The 25,496-nt window shown below is 36.1% G+C and overlaps 1 long non-coding RNA gene across 1 annotated transcript; it reads left to right on the forward strand.

Moving 5' to 3' along the window:
- Nucleotides 1–906: 906 nt before the first annotated feature.
- On the forward strand, nucleotides 907–11,931 carry LOC129040677 (uncharacterized). The gene is made up of 3 exons (XR_008503705.1): nucleotides 907–1,043; nucleotides 2,450–2,673; nucleotides 11,663–11,931. It is a non-coding gene; the product is annotated as an uncharacterized LOC129040677 (long non-coding RNA).
- The last annotated feature ends 13,565 nt before the right edge of the window (nucleotides 11,932–25,496 follow it).

Raw genomic sequence — 25,496 nt, forward strand, 5'->3', positions numbered from 1 at the left:
GGTAAGGGTAACAATTAAGATACTGCTGTGCAAATATGCTGGAATTAAACACTTAAGTAGATGGTGGTAGGATCTAGGCTACTCACTACACTTCCCAGAGATACATGAGGGGAAGAGGCTATCATACTCTATGTAGTAATAGATTAGAGTTGAAGACATTGGTATGAACTCATGTTCAGTTTAATTCTGATGCAGCTGGTACATACATTCCCTTACTCTGTAGCTGAAAGTGTCTATGAGCAAATGTAATCTAGTGATAATGAACACAGCTAGTGTCCAGAGCTTGGTTTCTAATACCATTCTCCAGTAAAGGGAAGTGGGTCTCTTGGGATAATTGGCTGATTCTAGGCTGGGGGCAGGAAATGCACAAGGTAAGCCCAGAGTATCTTGTAGTGCCAGAAGGTAAGAAAGTGAAACAAACAAACAAAATATATGGGGAATGTCAAAGGGACACAGAAACCCACTGAAAGAGCTTCAAGTGACCAAAGCTGGAACAATTTAAGCAGCATAATAAAGTAATATTTGAATATAAAGAGGACCTATAAATTAAAGGTAATAATAAATAGATAGAGGAGAAGAGACAAATTTCCTGTGAAGAGTTTCAAGTAATTTATGTAGACTCACCACCCTTTGAGAGCTAGAGCTTAACTCCCTACGATTTAAGTGTGGTCTGCACATAGTTACGTCCTTCCAAAGAGTACAGTGTGGGATGGTGTTAAAAGAGTGACTCTGTGGCAGTGAAATCTGACAAACTCTACCTCAGCCAGATGATCAAGAGTAATAACAACAGTGATGTTATGTTGCCAAGCATGACACCCTTGTTATGATGTCATAACAGTAGCTCTTTACTTGTGTGATCTTCCTCCCAAAAACACATAACCACAATCTAATCATTAGAAACACATCAGAAAAACCACAAGTGAGGGACATTATACAAAATACCTCACAAACACTCCTCAAAACTCTTTATGCCATCAAAAAACAAGGAAGGTCTGAGAAACTAGCACAGCAAAGATATGCCTAAGGAGACACGTTGACCCAATGTAAGATTAAGTAAAAATTAAAGAAACTGAAAAAAAATATGGACTCTAGTTAATAAGCGTGTATCAATATTGGTTTACTCATTGTAAAAAAACCTTCATATTAATGTTAGATACAAATAATTGGAGGAACTGTGAAGTATGTTGAAATGCACTGTCTTCAATTTTTCTATTCATTTAAAACTGTTCTAATAGAGAAATATGTAAATATAATAGTACTAAATATGTCTATTATATACAGCCGGACAAGATTCTTGAAAGAATTACAAAGATTACAATTTGTTGCACATTTTGTAGCATTTAGCTAGTTATGAAACTTTACAAAGCGTTTATTTTATTCCTCCTTTCTGAAAGAATGCGGATAGCTATAAAACCTGAATTATCCCATCTATTGTTAATATGTAAGCATATTTTAAACCACTAGAAAGTTATATTGCTATTCAGTTTACTTAGTAAACAACAATTTCAGTGCAGACACTCAAAAGCCTACAATACATTTTTGAAAATATGGTCAATTCCTCTCAGGGATTAATTGGAGGAATTGTCTGGAAGTGGAAGGTTAGTAAGAGGAAAATCACAGATTAACAAATAATGACTGAAACAAAACTAGTCAAAACTAAGCTTACACAAAGTAATTATCCCACTTACCCACGTGTCTGATTATTTTTTTACGCAGTCTAGAAAATATAAAATACAAAATGCATTTATGTTTTTATTTTTTCCAGCTAGCCTCTTTCCTTTGCTTTTTCATAATGGTTTTTCTTGCATTAGTTTCATTCTATTTTGTGCTAAGCAATGTTAAATATGAATATTAAGCAAGGTTCAATCTCAGTTTCGTTCAACCATTTGAATTTGGTTTACCATCCAGCAGGCCCTCCCAAGTTACATTTCCTTCAGACTGCTCAAAAGCAAACTTCAATTCTTCAGTCAGTTGTCTCCAGGAATGGGCTTTTCTTTCTCAGCTGCCAACTGAACAAGCTGGTATTGCTTTATCTAGTTGATTGTTTATGATACATTATTTCTTATATTTCTCCATTTTCGGTGTGCTTTACTCTTCTGTATATAAGTGTTAATGTAGCATGTCACTTTTAAATAAATATTATGAATTACTTAATGTTCATTTCATCTTATAAAGTAAGTTGTTTACAATTTCTAATCCCCATAACACTCTACATTCTACCAACACACCTTTTAAAACCACATATTCCAGGCATTCGGCTTTCAGAATTATTTTTAAAATTAACTTTGATTAGGATATATTATGCCTTTATTGGGTATTGTAATAGTAGGTGTATTTTTAACTAAAACTTCCTTCACTTTGTCTTACTATGATTGGGCAGACATGTAGATAGAGTTCATTTCTGGAGCATGATGGAAATCATGATTTTTCTCATTAATCTGCCTTACAGTTCACGAAAGTGCAGCCTGAGTTGGCGTGGGGTGCCCTTCATCATTCTCTCATCTTCCCTGCTCTCTTGTTTGCTCCTCTGGCCTCCAGTCCAGTCTCCTGGATGTGTATCAGCTGTTGGCTGTAAACTGCTAGTCTTTCAAAACTCCAATGGGGAAGAGTCCTGGAGTCCTAAATAGCAATTAATCTTGGGTATTCAGACACTTTAAAGTTCAGGCCTATCAGGTAAACAAACTTGTCTTTTTGGTGAATATTAACTTGCACTCCCATCAGACACAAATTCTGACTCCTGTCCACGTTAAACGGTCAACTGTTTCACTAGAGTAAGGATAAAAAGGACCACAGTTGATTATTATTCCTACTCATGTACTATATTCTGTTGCATATCTACAATACGATTTAAGCACTTAAAAGTTCATGAAGACGTGTCAGCTATTTCATGGTATACTATTTCATTTACCAGAAATAAAGCAGTTCTAGAAGACTTTGAAACATGTCATCAGACTGTTTCGGACTTCACCAAATCTTTAACTCCTCATATGATGAGAGTGGAAGCTTATTTTTTGCCAGAATTTTAGTAGATGAGCATAAGTAATTTAAAACAATACTACTTCTTCCCATGGGTTTGAATTATCTTTATTTATATAATTTACCTAGTTTTGAAAGTCAAATAATATTTAAAAGCTCCAGTAACCTTTTGTATTGCTAAGTATTAGCGGAGAAAAAAATGACATGGCAGCCAGTGAGTGACAGGCATTTTCAAATTATGTAAAATCATAATTATATTTGTTAGTGGACCCACATCTATTGTATATATGGACTTTATCATATTTGAAAAATTGATTTTAAAAAGAACTGTTTGAAATAGCTTTAAGCTTTTTCTGTCAGAGGCTGTAAGTGATTACAGGTAGTAGCTGATTATGATGCCCTAAGGAGACTGATTTAGGAAGTGGAAATTGATGTGGTGAATGGAATCTAATATACTGCACTCAATTCAAAGCCATTATCCAAACTGGGTACTAAAGGCTCTAAAAGGTGAAAATGAGAGGTCCTTCCTGAGACAAAGAGGTCCGATTCTTCCAAAAAGATTGTACTTCAGAAGCCAGAGGCCGTGAAGAGCAAAGCCTGCTCCTCCGAGTTTGTTGTTAACCATGAAGTTCACGACAAGTACCCTTGTCATGATACTCATACCCTTGTTATTATAAGCGACTTTTGAAAGTTTCTACTTGACAAAAGAAAAGGTTAACTTTGAAAATCTAATGCAATAATTAAGTTTAAAAATGATGTCATGATACCCCAAACAGTTAACATTGGGGATCTTTTTTTTTCTTTTTATTATTATTATTATTATTATACTTTAAGTTTTAGGGTACATGTGCACAATGTGCAGGTTTGTTACATATGTATACATGTGCCACGCTGGTGGGCTGCACCCATTAACTCCTCATTTAGCATTAGGTATATCTCCTAATGCTATCCCTCCCCTCTCCCCCACCCCACAACAGACCCCAGAGTGTGATGTTCCCCTTCCTGTGTCCATGTGTTCTCATTGTTCAATTCCCATCTATGAGTGAGAACATGCGGTGTTTGGTTTTTTGTCCTTGCGATAGTTTACTGAGAATGATGATTTCCAATTTCATCCATGTCCCTACAAAGGACATGAACTCATCATTTTTTATGGCTGCATAGTATTCCATGGTGTATATGTGCCACATTTGCTTAATCCAGTCTATCATTGTTGGACATTTGGGTTGGTTCCAAGTCTTTGCTATTGTGAATAGTGCCGCAATAAACATACGTGTGCATGTGTCTTTATAGCAGCACTATTTATAGTCCTTTGGGTATATACCCAGTAATGGGATGGCTGAGTCAAATGATATTTCTAGTTCTAGATCCCTGAGGAATTGCCACACTGACTTCCACAATGGTTGAACTAGTTTACAGTCCCACCAACAGTGTAAAAGTGTACCTATTTCTCCACATCCTCTCCAGCACCTGTTGTTTCCTGACTTTTTAATGATTGCCATTCTAACTGGTGTGAGATGGTATCTCATTGTGGTTTTGATTTGCATTTCTCTGATGGCCAGTGATGATGAGCATTTTTTCATGTGTCTTTTGGCTGCATAAATGTCTTCTTTTGAGAAGTGTCTGTTCATATCTTTTGCCTACTTTTTGATGGGGTTGTTTTTTTTTTTCTTGAAAATTTGTTGGAGTTCATTGTAGATTCTGGATATTAGCCCTTTGTCAGATGAGTAGGTTGCCAAAATTTTCTCCCATTTTGTAGGTTGCCTGTTCACTCTGATGGTAGTTTCTTTTGCTGTGCAGAAGCTCTTTACTTTAATTAGATCCCATTTGTCAATTTTGGCTTTTGTTGCCATTGCTTTTGGTGTTTTAGACATGAAGTCCTTGCCCATGCCTGTGTCCTGAATGGTAATGCCTAGGTTTTCTTCCAGGGTTTTTATGGTTTTAGGTCTAACGTTTAAGTCTTTAATCCATCTTGAATTAATTTTTGTAAAAGGTGTAAGGAAGGGATCCAGTTTCAGCTTTCTCCGTGTGGCTAGCCAGTTTTCCCAGCACCATTTATTAAATAGGGAATCCTTTCCCCATTGCTTGTTTTTCTCAGGTTTGTGAAAGATCAGATAGTTGTAGATATGCGGCGTTATTTCTGAGGGCTCTGTTCTGTTCCATTGATCTATATCTCTGTTTTGGTACCAGTACCATGCTGTTTTGGTTACTGTAGCCTTGTAGTATAGTTTGAAGTCAGGTAGCGTGATGCCTCAAGCTTTGTTCTTTTGGCTTAGGATTGACTTGGCGATGCGGGCTCTTTTTTGGTTCCATATGAACTTTAAGGTAGTTTTTTCCAATTCTGTGAAGAAAGTCATTGGTAGCTTGATGGAGATGGCATTGAATCTATAAATTACCCTGGGCAGTATGGCCATTTTCATGATATTGATTCTTCCTACCCATGAGCATGGAATGTTCTTCCATTTGTTTGTATCCTCTTTTATTTCATTGAGCAGTGGTTTGTAGTTCTCCTTGAAGAGGTCCTTCACATCCCTTGTAAGTTGGATTCCTAAGTATTTTATTCTCTTTGAAGCAATTGTGAATGGGAGTTCACTCATGATTTGGCTCTCTGTTTGTCTGTTATTGATGTATCAGAATGCTTGTGATTTTTGTACATTGATTTTGTATCCTGAGACTTTGCTGAAGTTGCTTATCAGCTTAAGGAGATTTTGGGCTGAGACAATGGGGTTTTCTAGATATACAATCATGTCATCTGCAAACAGGGACAATTTGACTTCCTCTTTTCCTAATTGAATACCCTTTATTTCCTTCTCCTGCCTAAGTGCCCTGGCCAGAACTTCCAACACTACGTTGAATAGGATTGGTGAGAGAGGGCATCCCTTTCTTGTGCCCATTTTCAAAGGAAATGTTTCCAGTTTTTGCCCATTCAGTATGATATTGGCTGTGGGTTTGTCATAGATAGCTCTTATTATTTTGAGATATGTCCCATCAATACCTAATTTATTGAGAGTTTTTAGCATGAAGGGTTGTTGAATTTTGTCAAAGGCCTTTTCTGCATCTATTGAGATAATCATGTGGTTTTTGTCTTTGGTTCTGTTTATATGCTGGATTACATTTATTGATTTGCATATATTGAACCAGCCTTGCATCCCAGGGATGAAGCCCACTTGATCATGGTGGATAAGCTTTTTGATGTGCTGCTGGATTCGGTTTGCCAGTATTTTATTGAGGATTTTTGCATCAATGTTCATCAAGGATATTGGTCTAAAATTCCCTTTTTCGGTTGTTTCTCTGCCCAGCTTTGGTATCAGGATGATGCTGGCCTCGTAAAATGAGTTAGGGAGGATTCCCTCTTTTTCTATTGATTGGAATAGTTTCAGAAGGAATGGTACCAGTTCCTCCTTATACCTCTGGTAGAATTCGGCTGTGAATCCATCTTGTCCTGGACTCTTTTTGGTTGGTAAGCTATTGATTATTGCCACAATTTCAGCTCCTGTTATTGGTCTATTCAGAGATTCAACTTCTTCCTGGTTTAGTCTTGGGAGACTGTATGTGTCGAGGAATTTATTCATTTCTTTTAGATTTTTTAGTTTATTTGCATAGAGGTGTTTGTAGTATTCTCTGATGGTAGTTTGTATTTCTGTGGGATCGGTGGTGATATCCCCTTTATCATTTTTTATTGCATCTATTTGATTCTTCTCTCTTTTTTTCTTTATTAGTCTTGCTAGTGGTCTATCAATTTTGTTGATCCTTTCAAAAAACCAGCTCCTGGATTCATGAATTTTTTGAAGGGTTTTTTGGGTCTCTATTTCCTTCAGTTCTGCTCTGATTTTAGTTATTTCTTGCCTTCTGCTAGCTTTTGAATGTGTTTGCTCTTGCTTTTCTAGTTCTTTTAATTGTGATGTTAGGGTGTCAATTTTGGATCTTTCCTGCTTTCTCTTGTGGGCATTTAGTGCTATAAATTTCCCTCTACACACTGCTTCGAATGTGTCCCAGAGATTCTGGTACATTGTGTCTTTGTTCTCATTGCTTTCAAAGAACATCTTTATTTCTGCCTTCATTTCATTATATACCCGTTAGTCATTGAGGAGCAGATTTTTCAGTTTCCATGTAGTTGAGAGATTTTGAGTGAGATTCTTAATCGTGAGTTCTAGCTTGATTGCACTGTGGTCTGAGAGACAGTTTGTTATAATTTCTATTCTTTTACATTTGCTGAGGAGAGCTTTACTTCCAACTATGTGGTCAGTTTTGGAATAGGTGTGGCGTGGTGCTGAAAAAATGTATACTCTGTTGATTTGGGGTGGAGAGTTCTGCAGGAACTCACAGGAAGTGTAGTGCTTCCTTCAGGAGCTCTTTTAGGGCAGGCCTGGTGGTGACAAAATCTCTCAGCATTTGCTTGTCTGTAAAGGATTTTATTTCTCCTCCACTTATGAAGCTTAGTTTGGCTGGATATGAAATTCTGGGTTGAAAATTCTTTTCTTTAAAAATGTTGAATATTGGCCCCCACTCTCTTCTGGCTTGTAGAGTTTCTGCCGAGAGATCCGCTGTTAGTCTGATGCGCTTCCTTTGAGGGTAACCCGACCTTTCTCTCTGGCTGCCCTTAACATTTTTTCCTTCATTTCAACTTTGGTGAATCTGACAATTATGTGTCTTGGAGTTGCTCTTCTCAAGGAGTATCTTTGTGGTGTTCTCTGTATTTCCTGAATCTGAATGTTGGCCTGCCTTGCTAGATTGGGGAAGTTCTCCTGGATAATATCCTGCAGAGTGTTTTCCAACTTGGTTCCATTCTCCCCATCACTTTCAGGTACACCAATCAGACGTATATTTCGTCTTTTCACATAGTCCCACATTTCTTGGAGGCTTTGTTCATTTCTTTTTATTCTTTTTTCTCTAAACTTCCCTTCTTACTTCATTTCATTCATTTCATCTTCCATCACTGATACCCTTTCTTCCAGTTGGTCGCATCAGCTCCTGAGGCTTCTGTGTTCTTCACGTAGTTCTTGAGCCTTGGCTTTCTGCTCCATCAGCTCCTTTAAGCACTTCTCTGTATTAGTTATTCTAGTTTTACATTCATCTAAAGTTTTTTTCAAAGTTTTCAACTTCTTTGCCTTTGGTTTGAATTTCCTCCTGTAGCTCGGAGTAGTTTGATCGTCTGAAGCCTTCTTCTCTCAACTTGTCAAAGTCATTCTCCGTCCAGCTGTGTTCCGTTGCTGGTGAGGAACTGCGTTCCTTTGGAAGAGGAGAGGCACTCTGCTTTTTAGAGTTTCCAGTTTTGCTGCTCTGTTTTTTCCCCATCTTTGTGGTTTTATCTACTTCTGGTCTTTGATGATGATGTTGTACAGATGGGTTTTTGGTGTGGATGTCCTTTCTGTTTGTTAGTTTTCCTTCTAACAGACAGGACCCTCAGCTGCAGGTCTGTTGGAGTTTGCTAGAGGTCCACTCCAGACCCTGTTTGCCTGAGTATCAGCAGTGGTGTCTGCAGAACCGTGGATTTTCGTGATCTCCGAATGCTGCTGTGTGATCGTTCCTCTGGAAGTTTTGTCTCAGAGGAGTACCTGGCCGTGTGAGGTGTCAGTCTGCCCCTACTGGGGGGTGCCTCCCAGTTAGGCTGCTCGGGGGTCAGGGGTCAGGGACCCACTTGAGGAGGCAGTCTGCCTGTTCTCAGATCTCCAGCTGCATGCTGGGAGAACCACTGCTCTCCTCAAAGCTGGGATCTTAAGTAAAGGCAGTATTCCAATGTGGCCAGTACACGACCTCCTTGTGGAAATATCCCTGCTTGAGGACTAAAAGAAAGGGATCTTTGCTTATCAATATGGCCAGAGGAATTGTCACAGAGTATAAATATCTGTGCTTAAGAGCTTGGCAAATGCAGCAACTTTAAAGGAAAATTACACTAAACACAGAAAAGTTTTTTTTTCAAATTAATAATTTAATACCTGGACCCGCAATCATTTACTAAGTTGGCCGGCCTCTCCCACTACTACACACACATATGCACACACACACATACATATGTATGCACACACACACACACACACACACACACACACACACACAGAGCTCCTTTTATTTCTTCACCAAAATGGCAAGAATTAAATATTTTTCTATTCTTTAACAACCCTCCGACTTTTTTTTACTTTTTCAACGATAGCAAAAAGATGTCTTTTTCTGTCTTAACAAGAACAGAAACAGAGTTTCAACACTTGAGCCACTAAGTCATTTCTGCTAAGCTAACAGCCATCTCTTTTTCATCATGGCTGTGTCTCTTGGCTTAGAGGTGCAATTGAGGTTGGTAATTTCCTTCCAAAATGAGAAATAAAAAAAAATGATAGCAGAGATTACAAATGCAAGATCTAAGGATAACAGAAAAGTAAACAAAATCATTTATGTGCTAAAATAAGAAAAAAATGAGGAATAAGCTTGTTTTTTCAAAGAAAGAAACAAAATCCTCATTAAATAATTAAACACTCTACTACTGGTAAGTTGTACAAAAAATGATTATTCGTTAGTACACTGTATACTAAGCTCTATTTATTTGATTTGAGGAAGTAGGTATCAGAGAAAGTACTGGAACAGACGGATTATTCCATTTTCACATCAGATATTCAAGAGTATCTTTCATGTGACAAATTACTTGGGGCAAAACTTTGGAAAATAAGACATAATCTTCTCTATGGAAATATTGTCTCCTGTACTTAGTTGCAGAAATTAGTAATTTCATTAAAATGTGATGAAGATTAAAATCATATATACACACAGCATATTTTCTCCAGATTAATAGAGAGTCCACAATTTTGAATAATCATGACTCTTTTGTTAATCCAATGAAAACTATTAGCCTTCTTCCAGGAAAATAATATATATATACACACACAAGCACACACATATATATTACATATATATAATTACACACGCACATATATATGATTATGCATGTAAAATTATAAATGTTGTATCCTTAAATAGTGAAGACCCTACCACCTCAATGGAATGCCAGAATTCATGTCTACCTGAGATGGAGAGTTTCCAGCTATGCAGTACCTTTGCCGTTGCCCCCACCACACACATACACATAGAGCTCTACAGGGGTCCTGCATTTTTGCCACAGGAGGATAGTATTTAGAAAGAACCAATTTCCTCAGAATTCTGGTAGCTGTTTTGTTGGTTAAGAAGATGGTATCCAAGCAGTATTGTTCAATTAATTATCAGAAATGATTCTACAAGTAAAATAAATCAAAACCTCATATTGAATTAAGCATTATCTTTTGTAAAATATTGGTATGATAGGAAACTGATAAAAAATTATTAACTACTGAATTATATCCAAATTAAAAATATATACTTAATTATCACAAATGAGAAAATTAAACGATATATCCCTATTACAAAGGCACAACAAGGTATTTCATGGAAAAGATATGTATTCAGCAACTTCTAGTATAGATTGAGGAGTATTTATGCCATAGGGCAGTCTAGAGGAATACTGAAGAAGATCAAATGGAAAGTCTGGGGTTATAAAGCATTATAATATCCTCATAATAAAAAAGATAAGAGGTGTTTTTTAAAACTCCTGTGAAAAGTACATAAATCTAGTAAAGTTTGAGATCAGGAATCATTACAAAAACGTTAACATTTGGGTAAGGTTTTGAGAATATATTGGGATTAGAATGACGAAAAAGGTAAGAAGAACAAAATAAAAAGTTGTTTGCATTTTGAGAATTAAAAAGCAGTTGATAAACATGGAGTGAAAACTCAATGAAAGGCTCAGGTGGATGTGCAGGTGGTAAGGTTATCAAATGCATAGGATCATTGTACAACAAATAACATACTATGTCTTTTAGAGTATACTTTGCCTTTTAGAGTATAAATTCAAACAATCATTTGAATTTACTCTAAACGACAATTGGTAGCATTGAAGGATTTGATGAGGAGGTGGCAGGATTAGGTAGTGCATCAGACTATTCATTCTGGCTGAAAGTGAAAGGTGTGCTGAAGAAACATAAGGCAGAAACAGCAATTAGATGAATGGTTTCAGATTTTTTGAGTGCAGTTTAGGAAATAGAATTGGCTGGGCATCACAATTAATTAAACACATTGGGGAGGAGAGAGGATTCAAATGTGATATTCATGTTTCTGGTGTAGGGTATTGCCTGGGGCTGTAGTTCTCAGTAGGATCCTCCAAGTTATCTTACTGACAAGAAAGATTTTCCTAAGGTCACAAACCTGAGTTACTACCCTGCCGAGTCCCTGATAGAACTAAACAGAACAAAATATTTCAGTAAAACCTAGATTTGTGCAATCTTCCAATCTGCTCAGCTTGTTTGACTACTTATGAAATGTCAGTTATCTTTTAAAAAGATAATTCTGATTGCACTTAGGAGAAATGATGGAAAGAGAACAAAGCTGGAAGCAGAGGGATCACCCATTAGTGCATTCTGGGCAAAATATGATGGGGGCTTGCACCAGAGGAATGAGGCATGTCTGCATTTTGGATGTGTTGAAGGCATAGCCACAGGAACTTGAGTGCAAGCAAATAAGCAAAAAATGTACTGGGTATCCATGGAAACCAAGATTCATCCCAGACAGTTTAAAAATAGATATTTTACTGAAGAAATGTCTTCAAAGTTTAAATGAAAAACAAAGGTTGTTAAGGCACCCAGGTACTAATGGAATTAATTATGATTCACAGGGATGCATGTAGCAATGGAATGAAAGGCTTCACCTGGAGTCTGATGAGGGCTGCAGTCGTGCAGAAGTTATAAAAGGACATAACTATTGTTCATGAGCTAGCACAGAAGAGGAAGGGACCATGGAGATGGACAGCAGCTCCCTCTTTCTGTCCTCCCTCTCCTGGCTTTGGCTGAATACAATCGGAAGCCCCCTTGCACGAGGACCTGGATGACATAGAGGCCCCTTTCTTGGGGCAGAGTGTCAGATGGACAGAGCCAGTGGGAGATGGCTGTGTGAGGGTAAGTGGAGAAAGAACACACAACAAACACACACACATACAGGCACCCCAGGAGCAAAGTCAAAATAGAAATGACAGAATGAAAAAAGAAATTGCATAACTTGTATCATAATAAATGGCTATTATTAGAATTCTTAGAAGTCAATAACAAAGTATCAGCTGGGCCTGGTGGCTCACACTTAAGTAATCCCAGCACTTTGAGAGGCCAATATAGGTAGATCACTTGAGATCAGGGGTTCCAGACCAGCATGGCCAACATGATGAAACCCGATCTGTACTAAAAATATAAAAAAATTAGCCAGGCAGGGTGATGTTTGCCTGTAATCCTAGCTACTCGGGAGGCTGAGTCAGGAGGATCACTTGAACTGGGAGGTGGAGATTGCAGTGAGCCAAGATCAGGCCACTGCACACCTGTCTGGGTGACAGAGCAAGATCCTGTCTCAAAAAAAAAAAAAAAAAAAAAAAAAGTCAATAACAAAGTACCAATAGCTCAATAGAAAAAAATGGCAAAATATATGCACAGACCATTAGACTATTCAGAGAAAAGGTGACATATATAAAACATATAAGATGGATGCTCAGTACTACTCAAATATAAATTAAAACTTTATGCAGTATACTTAATTAAAAAAAAAAAAAACCAAAGCAACAACAAGTAAGTTTGTGAGGACACTTTTTGAAGATGCTGGGAAAAAAATCGCTTACTTATGCATGTATGGGAGAACATATCCCAGTCCTCAGCAGGATGATCCAGCAACCCTAGAGAAATTTCAGTTTAGTGAAATGAATCCTATAGATATAATTTTATATATGTAAAATAACCATCCATTAATGATTGCTTTTGCTATATGTGAGGTCAAAAGTTGAGAAAATATTCATTAATAGAGCATTTGGTATATCTGTTGCATAACCACACAACAATTTTCTATGCACCTGTAAAGCAGGCAATAGGTAAGCTCCCGTATACAGCTATAAAAAACTCTCTAAAAGATAGCAATATAGGACACGACTAATCTCCAAAAGTACATTTTGAAACTAATAAATTAGTTACTAGGTTATGGGGATAGATATTGAGCAATCAGTGAAAAAGGTGATTTTGATATATGTATTTATACATAATATAGAAAATATGTAACACATGTACTATATATGTACATATATATTTCTGTATCTGTCTCTATCTCTGAAAACAGTGGTATTCAAAATTCAACACTTGCTGGAAGTGAAGGAAGCGATGAAGTGTTTCCTAGTGTCCTTCGTCAATCCTCATCTGCAGTGGCAGCGCAACAGTGAGCATAACCTAAACCACAGTAAAGCCAAGAGACATTGCGGGCAAGGAGAGGTGAAAGAGAGAAAGATTAAGCTTATAACATTAACACTAACATCAGTATTAATAAAGAGTGTTTTGGTTTTTTTTATGATGTATTAGACATTAATCTGTTTGTCTCCTTTTTCATAAAGATATTTTCTTTTTTTAGGCGGAGTCTCGCTCTGTCGCCCAGACTGTAGTGCAGTGGCGCGATCTCGGCTCACTGCAAGCTCTGCCTCCCGGGTTCATGCCATTCTCCTGCCTCAGCCTCCCGAGTAGCTGGGACTACAGGCGCCCGCCAACACGCCCGGCTAATTTTTCTATATTTTTAGTAGAGACGGGGTTTCACCGTGTTAGCCAGGATGGTCTCGATCTTCTGACCTCGTGATCCGCCCGCCTTGGCCACCCAAAGTACTGGGATTACAGGAGTGAGCCACCGCGCCGGCCTCATAAAGATTTTCAACGAATTTTAAGGTGTTTCCCAACTTAAAAAAATACTATGACAAGTCAAATCAAGAAGAGTCCGAGGGATCCATATGGAGGCTCACCTATGCACACGCAAAAAATACTCATTGAGTAGGCATGACCCAATCACTTCCCAGAGAGCTCATCTCCAAATATCATTGCATTGGGGGTTAGGATTTCAACATATCAATTGGAGGGTGTTATAAACATTCAGTCTATCGCATGCACCAGCAACTCTAGCCCTAGGAATTAACCCATAAGAATTGCACATATATAGCCTCACAAAAACTTATGCATAACTATTTATGGTAGTTATTCATAATAACTGAATTCATAATCATTATTCATAACTGAAAAATAAAAAAACACACAGCAACAACAAAGCAAATATGAGTGTATTAACAAAATGTTGCCACATTATTCATACATGTATATAGCCAGACAGTAGAATATTATTAACCCATAAAATCAAAAATAGAATGAAGTACTTTGTAAGATGAATGAATTTTGTAAATATTACGGTAAGTGAAAGAAGCCAAGGCACATATTTTATGATTCAACATATATGAAATATCCAAATTAACCTAATCTATAGCAAGTCGACTAGTAGTTGCCACAGGTTAGGGGAGAGAGAATATAAAGTAACTGCTAATGAGCACAAAGTTTCTTTCTGAGTAGATAAATATGTTCTGAAATTAGAGAATATTTATTCTTGCATAACCTTGGAATATACTAAAATCCAATGAATTGTGCACCCAAAAATGATGACTTTTATGATATGTGAATTATATCTCAATAATTTTGCTATTAAAATATATGTAGTTTTAGCTGAAGCACATTAAAGCTTAGTCATTACTTTGTCCTCACAAGAAAAAATCAGAACAAACTGAAAATCATGACTTTTCTTGAATCCATCAAAGAACTCAGGAGAAACAGCAAACTGCTATCCTGCATCTGGCGAAACAGGCAAATTTGGAGCATCACAGCTGAGGCCACCTGAGCCATAAACTGTTGAAACACTTACGTGGTAATTTTGATGAATTGCTAGAGGATAAGTGTGAGCAAGCATGAGTGAAAACCTCTCGAATGCTGCAGTTTTAGCAAGACTCCCACGCGTTCATGATTTCATCTTCAGGAATTCCACAAGGTTCTCACAGTGAAGAGCCGAGAAAGATGCCCCCCTGGCTCTGGCAGGGGGAGGTGAGAAGTAACCACTGTCAAACAGACTTGGAGCATTCGATGTAAGGAAGTCCTACTATCCGGAGGAAAAGACTGTTCTATTACAGTATAAAATAGACTGCACTATTTTCCCTAATGGCTGGAGACACTAAGGAACATTTGAAAAGGCCACTGCCCAAGGACACAGGACCACTGAAAGACGTAGACTTCCATGTTAGACTATAGAATGCTTTCCCTTCACCATGCCTTACCACCACTGCACCAGGGCTCCAGTGCATCCGGGGGTTATGTCCGTGGTAATCAGACTCGGCCTGACGAACAGCTTCTTAGGGAGCCCCAAAACAATAGGGGGTGACAAAATCAAGGGCAATAAAGGAATTTTATCTCTTGGCACCTACAAACATTGCAAATATTAAACACAACCTTTGCAAATATTAAACACAACCTAACTCCAGCAAGATTAACAAAAATGTGAACACTAAATAAAACGCATCTGTTCCCATTACCTGATGCAACATATCTACTTTCAACAAAAATATATAAGGCGTGTTAAAAGACAAGTACAAATACAATCTGAAGACAAAGAAATCACCTTTAACAGACTCAGATATAGCACAGGAATTGGATAATGAGACAAGGAATGCAAAATAACTATGAGTAATATAAGGAAAAGGTAATCATCATATAAGATCAAATGCAAGATGTAAGCAGCAAGATAGAAACTTTACAACTTTAAATCAAAAGAAAAGGCTAGAATTCAAAAATACTGCACCAGCAGTAAAGAATGTCTTTGAAGGGGTCATTAATAAACTAGACATAAATGGGAAAAGAATTAGTGAGTTCATAGTTAGGTTAAAAGAAACTTCCCAAACTGAAATACAAAATAAAATAAAGTAAGAAAACCGAAAAAAGCAAACAAAAACCACAAAGAATATCCAAAAATTATTGGACAGTTGCAAAAGGAGTAATATGTCCATAATTGAAATAAGAGAAGGAGAAAGAGCAAGTGGAGTAAAAAAAAAAAAATAGGGGTCTGAAAGTTTTCCAAAATTGATGACATACACCAAACCATAGATTCAGGAAGATCAGAGAACACCAAACATGGTAAGTATAAAATACCTGTACCTAGACATATTATATTAAACTGGAGAAAACCAAAGACAAACAGAAAATCTTGAAAGCACCAGATATAGGGGAAATCATTGAATAAATAATCAAAAAGCAACTCATAACATGCCTATAAAGGAGCAAACTTAAGAATTAAGAATTACTTCTCATCAGAGAATCATGCGAGGAAAAAAGAATAACATAAATATCTATAATATATTATAGATAACTTAATATAAATATATAATATTTATATTATATATTTACTATATAATAATATTATATATTTATGTTTATATATTTATTATATAATAATATAAATGTATGAGATAAAATCATCTGCTTATATTATGCTTATTTGATCTAAAAGATAACTTCTTAAAGTAATAATAGTATCAATGTATCACATGACTTTAGTGCATGGATAAGAGAAAAGAATGACAGCAAGCCATAAGGGATGGGAGAAAGGGGACTGGAAATACTTTGTTCTAAGGTGCCTGCACTACAAGGGAAGCGGTAGTGCATTATCTAATGGTGGACTTAGACTACAGAAATTTGCTAACTATAAGACAACTACTAAAAAAAATTAAAAGTGTAATTGATATGGCAAAAGAGAAGCTACAATGGAATTATATATAAAATACTCAGTTAAATATAAGACAGAAAAGGAGGACAAGACAGAACAAATGAAATAAATATACAGGGCCGGGGGCGGTGGCTCACGCCTGTAATCCCAGCACTTTGGAAGGCTGAGGCGGGTGGATCACGAGGTCAGGAGATGGAGACCATCCTGACTAACACGGTGAAACCGCATCTCTACTAAAAATACAAAAAATTAGCCGGGTGTGGTGGCGGGCGCCTGTAGTCCCAGCTACTCAAGAGGCTAAGGCAGGAGAATGGCATGAACCCGGGAGGCGGAGCTTGCAGTGAGCCGAGATCACACCGCTACACTCCAACCTGGGTGACATAGCGAGACTCTGTCTCAAAAAAAAAAAAAAGGAAAAAATAAAAAGAAACATACAACAGTTACAAATACGTTAAATATTAATGTAGAATCAATAATCACCTTTATATGTCAGGTTTATACACCAATTAAAAGAACAAAGTCAACACAAAACTAAATTATATGTCATCTGTAAGAAACCCACTGTTAGTTTAAATATTCGGATAGGTTAAGTAAGTGGTAGAAAATGATTTGCCATATTAACACTAATGAAAAGAAAGCTGGAGTGGCAATATTAACTTCAGCAAAAGGAGAATTTTAGACAAGACTATCAGGGATAATGTTAAACATTGCCTAATGATACAGTCATCAATTACCTAAGAAAATATGTCATTCCTGAATAGTTATACACCTAACAATAGATCATCAGATTATGAGGTTTCAGACTGTTTCAGTTGTTACTGAAACAGTTCCAAGAAAAAATAGACAAATATACTATTACAGTTTGATACTTCAACACTTCTCTTTCAATAATGGTCAATCCATCAGACAAAAATCATTAAAGATATAATTGGCACAAGTTCTCTACAGTCTCTTGCAAAAAATAGAAGCACAGAATAAATTTCCTAAGTCAGTCTATAAACAGACAGTATTAATCTGATACCAAAATCAGATAAAGATTCTATATGAAAGGAATACTACAGACTACTGATTAATGTAGATGCAAAAATCCTCAACAAAACTTAGGTCAAATCTAAAGAATTTGATTAAATAAAAAGAATTAAATAAATAATTAAAATAGAATTAAATTAAAAGATCAAATAAAAAGAATTATACACCACAATCAGATGTGTCAGGATGTTTTAATTTCAGAAATTAAATAACTGCAATTCATTACAACAGGCTAAAAAAAATCCTATGATCCTATGCAATATTAACACACAAATTTAATTAATAACATTTGACAATCAGCAAATGGAAGCACAAAATGTATAAATCTTTAATTTAGCTGTAAGCCAAACTGTTTTTTATTGAGAAGATGTATCTTACACCTTAAAAATTATCTATCTTCCCAAAACTCTCTATAACATTTTGAAGAATGTTGTGCATAGGAAGACATGCTTATTATCAGAAACCCTGAGGCAAAATGTTAGGGACTGTATGATAGAGAAGAATGAATGTCAGCTGGGGGTAAAATTAAGAGGATCATTCCCTTCAATAAGTTGAAAATAAGAAAGACTTTTTTTTTTAAAAAAAAAAAAAAGAAAATGCTATGTTGCTTAAGCGTCTTGACCTGCATGTGGTAATCATAATAAGATAATATCTGCTAGAAGGAAGGAGAAGAGTCCAGATGCATAGATATAAAATAATTCCTCTTCAGGAAGGGAGTTTGCCAGTCTTCACAGAGATGGAGAATCCTACTTTTTCAAGTTGTTTTTAAAGCTCCCTGACTTGGCTTGGGAATGGGAGAAGTGTAGATCCTCTTCTGGAAGCCAACAATCCTCTTAAAAGAAATTCTTTTCACCCCACTCTCTTTAAGACTAAAGATAGACGTTGGGTTACAACTCTGGGCTTCTGCAAATATTTCTTGACATAAGAAAAGTTCCTTTTAATGACTTGTTTTATGTACAAGTGGATATTATTTCTCTGGCTACTTCTATCAACTGGGTCACATGCAGTTGCAAGTTCCAGGAACACTATTTGCAGTTGCATAACAAAATCCAGATTCCTTTTTAAAATTTTTATTATTTTATTTCAGTAGATTCAGGGGTACACATGGTTTTTGGCTGCATGGATGGATTGTATAGTGGTGGAGTCTGGGTTTTAGTGTACCTGCCACCTGAGTAGTGTACGTTGTACCCAATAGGTAATTTTTCATTCCTCACCCGCCTCCTGATCTTCCCTATTCTGAGTCCTCAGTGTCCATTATATCACTCCACATGGCCCTGCTTACCCATAGCTTAGCTCCCACTATAAGTGAGAACATGCAGTATTTGATTTTCCATTCCTGAGTTACTTCACGTAAGATAATGGCCTCTGGTTCCATCCAAGTTGCTATAAAAGGCATATTTCACTGTTTTTTATGGCTGAGTAATATTACATGATGTATGTATGTGTGTGTGTGTGTATATATATACACATTATATATATGTATATATATATGATGTATATATATATATCACATATTTTGTATCCACTCACTGGTTGTTGGGCACTTAGGTTCATGTCGTATCTTTGCAATTTTTTTTTTTTATTTTTCTCACATAACAAGAATTCAGGGAGAAGCTGGGGGAGGAGGGAGACAGTACATGGCTGGCAAGGCAGCTCCCAGGAGGTGCCAGAGATCCAAGCTCCTGTTTCTTTTTTCTCTAATCAGCCAAGCTGAGGACCTAGATTTGGTCATTCTGCTTTTGTCTGTTAGTTTTTTTCTCCCCTATATCCTACACATCATGGAAATTCACAAAGGGGAAAGGTATATAAGGCGGGGGTGTGATATCTACCTGCTTCTGCAGATCTGTATCTTCTGCAGATACCCATTCTGAGAATTAAGTTACCTACTATCCTTTGTCATCAAGGGATGTTGGGTGCATTGTTATACTTAACAACATCAAGGTTCTGAGAGTAAAAAATGAAAAAAATTTAATAATGGTTTGACAAATAGCAATTTCTATCCAACCCCACTAAAGTTTTAAACACACACACAAACACAAAGTTGGTTAATGTCCTCATTATACCTATACAAATGAGAAATCTACCAGTTGGCTGACTATATAAATAACTTCATGGGGTCATTCAGTTTAGAACTGGGGGCCTGGGCCACATGCTGCTGAGGCTTTATCTGTATAGCAAAGATTTATCCTGAAAATAATATTTCTTTTTTACTTTTTTTTTTCATTCAGTTGCAAACACTGCTATAATATAACACAGGCCTTCCTCTGTGTGGATGGAAGGGAATTGATCCCACACCACAAAACATTTAAAATAAAGAACTAAGCTAAATGATGATCATTTCTATTGATTCAAGATTATTTATTATGGGGCTCTGGGCATGGCAATTGGCCAAATGAAATGAGTTGTGCGATAGCACCATGCATTTCCCTTTATTTACAAAAAAAAAGATGAAACTAGTAGAATTAGTCAAGTTAGAACTGTAATGATTTTTAAACCGAGAATTAACAATCTATGCTAACAATTTTCTTTCAAATAAAGGTACAGTTCATGGGCTTTAATTTACTCTGCAGTTTCTCTTAATCCCAGACTTTCCTGGGCTTCTGCAGGGGTGATGTCCCTTAGAGAGAACAACACAAGTGCTTATTAATGCCTCATGTGTGGGAAGAACTCACACATTCATGACTGTCTAATAATCACAGAAGCCTGGAGAAGTTAGTATCATTATCTTTTTGCTACTAGTAATATTATGGTGAAAACCTAATAATAATGAAATGGGAGCATCTAAGTTGAATTTAGGATAAACCAAAGCAGTCAGTCATTCTGAGATGTTAAGTATTAGTTCACAAATGATTTTACAACTATTTGACAGTTTGGGTTACATCAGAGTTTAATTTAAAGGAAATATTTGGATTCGCTATAAAATTCACACGTTTAGTGAAAGAGTATTTTGCTCTTAAATTTCTTGTCTATGACACCCTCCCTTCAAGTCTGTTTTTCAAGAAATCAACCAACATGTGCTTGGTTAAGAAATCTCTGGAAGATTTTTACCAGCTCGGAGAAGGTCCTCGGCTCCCATTGACCTTTCAAAATTGTATTTTAGGATAGTAAACTCTCTTCTCTTCAGAACAAGTCTCATTATGTTGGTAGCAGTTACTTTCCTCTCAAGCCAGGAGGAGGCTATTAATATCTTTCAGAGAAAAATTTGTGGAGTAGTCATAAGAGATGCTTATCTTAATATGGACTGGTTCAGTCCTCTTTTTGTCAGGAAAAAATCACTGTTGCAAAATACCAGCAGGTGTTGAAAGAGCAGGACGAATTTGTAAGAGTTGAATGACATCATTTTCAAATGGCTTATTAAACACTAATTAGATTTCAAATTGTGTGACTCTCCATATACTTATGTGAGGATGGTAAAGTTTTAAGCATCTGCTTTCTCTAGCATGGGGGTGAACAGGGTTACAGTTTAATTTCCATAGGTGACAGTTTATCAAATGAAATCAAAATGGAGCTATACTAATTCATGTCTCATAAAATGAAGAGTGTGTCTGAATCTTTATTTCTATTCTAAGTAATCTTAGCTAATTAAGCAATTTTACTAAACAGTACAATTTCTTGATCTGCTTTTTGTAATTCAAAGCATTTTTGTAATGAGGTTACTTCAAATGTATTGTCACATAAGAACACAATAGTGCTGAGCCAAAAAACATTTTCAAAGAGTAGTCAAACTCAATGCGAAATAATGTCACATTTTATCTTTATAAACTTAGTCAATAAACATGTTTTACTCATTCAATATAACATTTATTGTGTTAATTGTATATACATCGTAAAGTCTTAGGTACAACTATATAAAAGTGTTTTAAGCAACAAATGTATCTCTGGGTAGAGTATTAACCTAATGCAATCTTTTTTCAAATAACACAAATAATTCTAATTATATGAGATTTAAATAAAAGGTTTATTAGGTTTCTACCTGTTAGACACACCAGAATACATGCTTGAATTCAAGGCAAAGATCATATTAGATATATAACAGGATACATTATATTCTGAAGTATTAAAAAGCTGCTGCTACTGTCTTAAAAATAAATAAATAAATAATAAATAAATAAATAAATAAATAGCTGAAGAGCACAGAATGTCAATTGGTTGAATGTAGTTCACAGACAAAACTCATTTCACCTTTATTTCTCCAAATGAACCGGGAAAAATCACAAAGAGTAAATTTTCTTAAACTCATCATAGTGGCTGTATGATGGTTCTAGAGTAATGTACAAATTTCTGTTTCTCCAACTTCCTCCTCACCATCCTCCGCCCACACTTGCTCCGGTGACATTGCCTGAACCATTTTGCAGGAGACAAAAGCTAAATTGTGTGACACCATACACACTTCTCAAAATTCCTCCCATACTTTGAACCAAGTGGGAGAGTTAATAAATATCTACAATTTAAAAATAGCATTACATATATAAGCCCTGTGCTGTACAATCTCTTCCTGCACCTTCGCCAACGCTCCTAAAGCTGTGTCATGGAGGACAGCAGAGCCCAGAGGCCGCAGACCACACCAGACAGGCTGCTCCTTTACATAATAAAAGCATGCCACAATAGCCTGCCTCTAGAAAATATTTAATACTTTGTTTATCATGAATATTCTGCATTAAGTTTGCTTTGCGTGGTAAAATATATTGCATTACAATATTTATCTTCATCATTGAGTTTTTTTTGAGCACTCCTTTAAATGTTGCTCCTGAGGCAAGTGTCTTTATCTCCTCATTCATGTAACATCCTTGGTCTTGGTATTCCATGCATATTCCATATTCCATATTCATGTTCTATATTCCATATTCAATCCCACTTCAAGAACATTGCATTTCTTTTCAAACTCATGCCCAGAACTTCTCATAAAAGACTCCTCTTCATTCAGGGATCAGCAAAGATGTGCTAGGCATCTGTCCCATTTGATTCCCTTCTGTAGCTACACTGTGTATTTATCAGTTATGTGTTTATTATCATCCTGTACATCATTATCTCCACTAGAAAACAAAGTTCCATCAGTTCTGTACTGTGGTCATTCGTCATCTTTCCTGGCACAGAATGGGCATTCAATGACTATATTTTGAATGAATGATTGCATGAGTTTTTTTGGCACGGGGCATGTCCTTTTATTTAAAAAAAAAAAAGGTAAATTTAGTTATTATTTTCCTGGGGTAACAATGGTCATTCTAGGTATTTAATCAAAGAGAGAAAAAATGGAAGTGACATTTGTCTGTGATCACTCACCATCTCTGTTGGTTTTTTTGATAAAAGAGTGGAGGAAAAAAATTTCATGTGGGAAATAGCCTAAGCAAACAAAGCACCCACTGGACACTGTAAACTGTTGAGGGACCCACTGTGACTTAGGTAGAAGTTTTGTTTTGGAGTCATGATTTGAGGCAGAGAAGTAGGTACAGTCCCCTGTGAAATATGTTGTCTGTCATGATCAGCATTTTATTATATAGGCAGAAGAAAAAATGAAGATTTGAAAGATCCGATATCTTTGTGTAAATGTTGATCTACCTACTGTGTAGACAAGGAACTACTTGACAGTGAGGATATTAAAGCAGAAGCCAGCACGATTTTCTGATTGCATATTACAGGGAAGGTAGTCGATCTAGAACAGAAGCAGCTTGAGAAGATGATATAGGAAAAAATAATTTCCTTTCAATTATAGTAGACCTGACATTGGCTGCCGTTAGACCATGTACTTACTCTTGCCTGAAATATTGTATCACTTTTTCATCAATGTTCCATACATTGACTGATTGAATGATTCATTAATTCATTCAAAATTATACATATAGCAAATTCTATATGCAGGCTCCTGAGCTATACAGTGGGGACACAAAACAAATGGTAGAATTTTTTTAAGTGACCAAATATATGAATAAATAAATACTGGATAATGAGCAATAATCTAGTTCTAAACATATTTGAAATATAAATAGAGTTCAGCTTTGGACTATGCCAATATTAATATGGATTGAAATACTTAGAGGATAAAAGGCAAAATATTTTTCACTGTGACATATTTCTAAGACAGTATGTGGGTGGCAAGAGCAGAGAACAGCTGTACTCCTATCTCCAATCAAAATATAATATTAGATGATGGAATGTGGCTGAGACTCCATGTCTATTGCCCTGACTAAATTTCATCAACCACGTGATCTATCCAATTGGCTGTGCAAAAATTGATTGTGAGGACCGATGAAAGCATTGAGTGAGTGAAAAACGACCCTGCAGCAACATGCAGCAGTGATGAAAGTCTTTGTCCACATAAGCAAAATGAAGGTGTAAATCGAACATTTCTACAAACTAATGGAAAAATAAAATAATCCAATAATAAAATATATGCAGCCAAACATCCTGTATAATTTGGGCTTCAGTTTTCAACTCAATATTTATGTTAAAATAGACAATAATCTTTATAAGAATACTAATTAAGCATTCTGATATTTCCGTTTAAAACCTGTTTGGTGAAACAATATTACTGACATCTTGACTCAGAAACAGGCTTACGCTCATGATGGAGTGGCACGCATGGCCAGTGAGACTAGTTTGGTGGTTCGAATCCAAATATTTTGCTTTTGTCACAATCTTTTAACAGCCCAGACCACAAATCATAGTGACCTTTCCCAACATAAATGGATGCTCTTGGTAAGGTAGCAGTTTCCTTTATTTTATGTGACTTTGATGGCAGAGTATTTAATATTAGTTAAATACAGCAAGCCAAATTATTGGAAGGGTTAAATTCCTATATGGAGCACAGCGAATATATCAGCTACTCACTGAAAATACTGGTAGACGTGGTAGCAATGATGTGATCATGCATTAATCTATTAAAAAGCCTCTTGTATGGTATTTTGATGGCTGCAGTGTTTTATTTTAGTTTTTTTTTTTTAATTTTGCTATGGTTAAGACAATTTTATTCCTAGCATTTCTACTATCTTATTTGTTACTCAAATTCTTGTGGAAGTCCACTCCTATAAGAATAGCGGTCCGTTCTATATTTCTATCTACTTTATTTTTCTATCTATATAGAAAGGTTGTAAGTTACAAAAAAGTACAAAACATTAAACCTAGTATCATTGCCATCCCAGAGGGTAGCACTGTTTTTATGTTAATGTATCTAATGCATGTCTGCAATTAATCAAGCAATTCCATGTTGAAGATTTGTGTAAAGTTGTATATCTTTTCAAAATTTACCTACAATCCTAACCAAATTCCACTAAACACAATATTTCTAGAACTTGATGAAATGATTTTTAAAGTTCATCTTTAAAACAAAGGGCTTTTACTTCACTTTCTAATATGGCAGCTGATAAATCCATGTGTTTTTTGAACAGTTGAAATGTGTCTTGTCTAATTCTTCAGATACACACACATACATAATTACATACAGATGTCACTTGATGATGGGTTATGTCACAATAAACCTATTGTAAGTTGAAAATATTGTAAGTCAAACTGCATTTAATACACCTAACCCTTCCTGAACATCATAGCTTCACCTAACCTACCATAAACGTGCTCAGAATTCTTAAGCTAGTCTACAGTTGGGTGAAATCATCTAGCAGAAAGCCTATTTTATAGTAAAGTGTTGAATACCTCATGTAATTTGTAGAATATTTTACTAAAAGTGAAAAACAGAATGATTGTATGGGTACTTAAAGTGTGGTTTCTACTGAATGCGTATCACTTTCACACCACTTTACAGTCTATAAAAGTCATAAGTCAAACCATCACAAATTGGGGACTGTCTGCATCTAGTAAGTGTAAAACACTGGATTTCAATCTTAGTGGGAAAAAGTGTAAAATATTTCATTGATAATTTTATCTTTATT

Source organism: Pongo pygmaeus, chromosome 6 (genome assembly GCF_028885625.2).
Source record: "Pongo pygmaeus isolate AG05252 chromosome 6, NHGRI_mPonPyg2-v2.0_pri, whole genome shotgun sequence".
Lineage (NCBI taxonomy): Eukaryota > Metazoa > Chordata > Mammalia > Primates > Hominidae > Pongo > Pongo pygmaeus.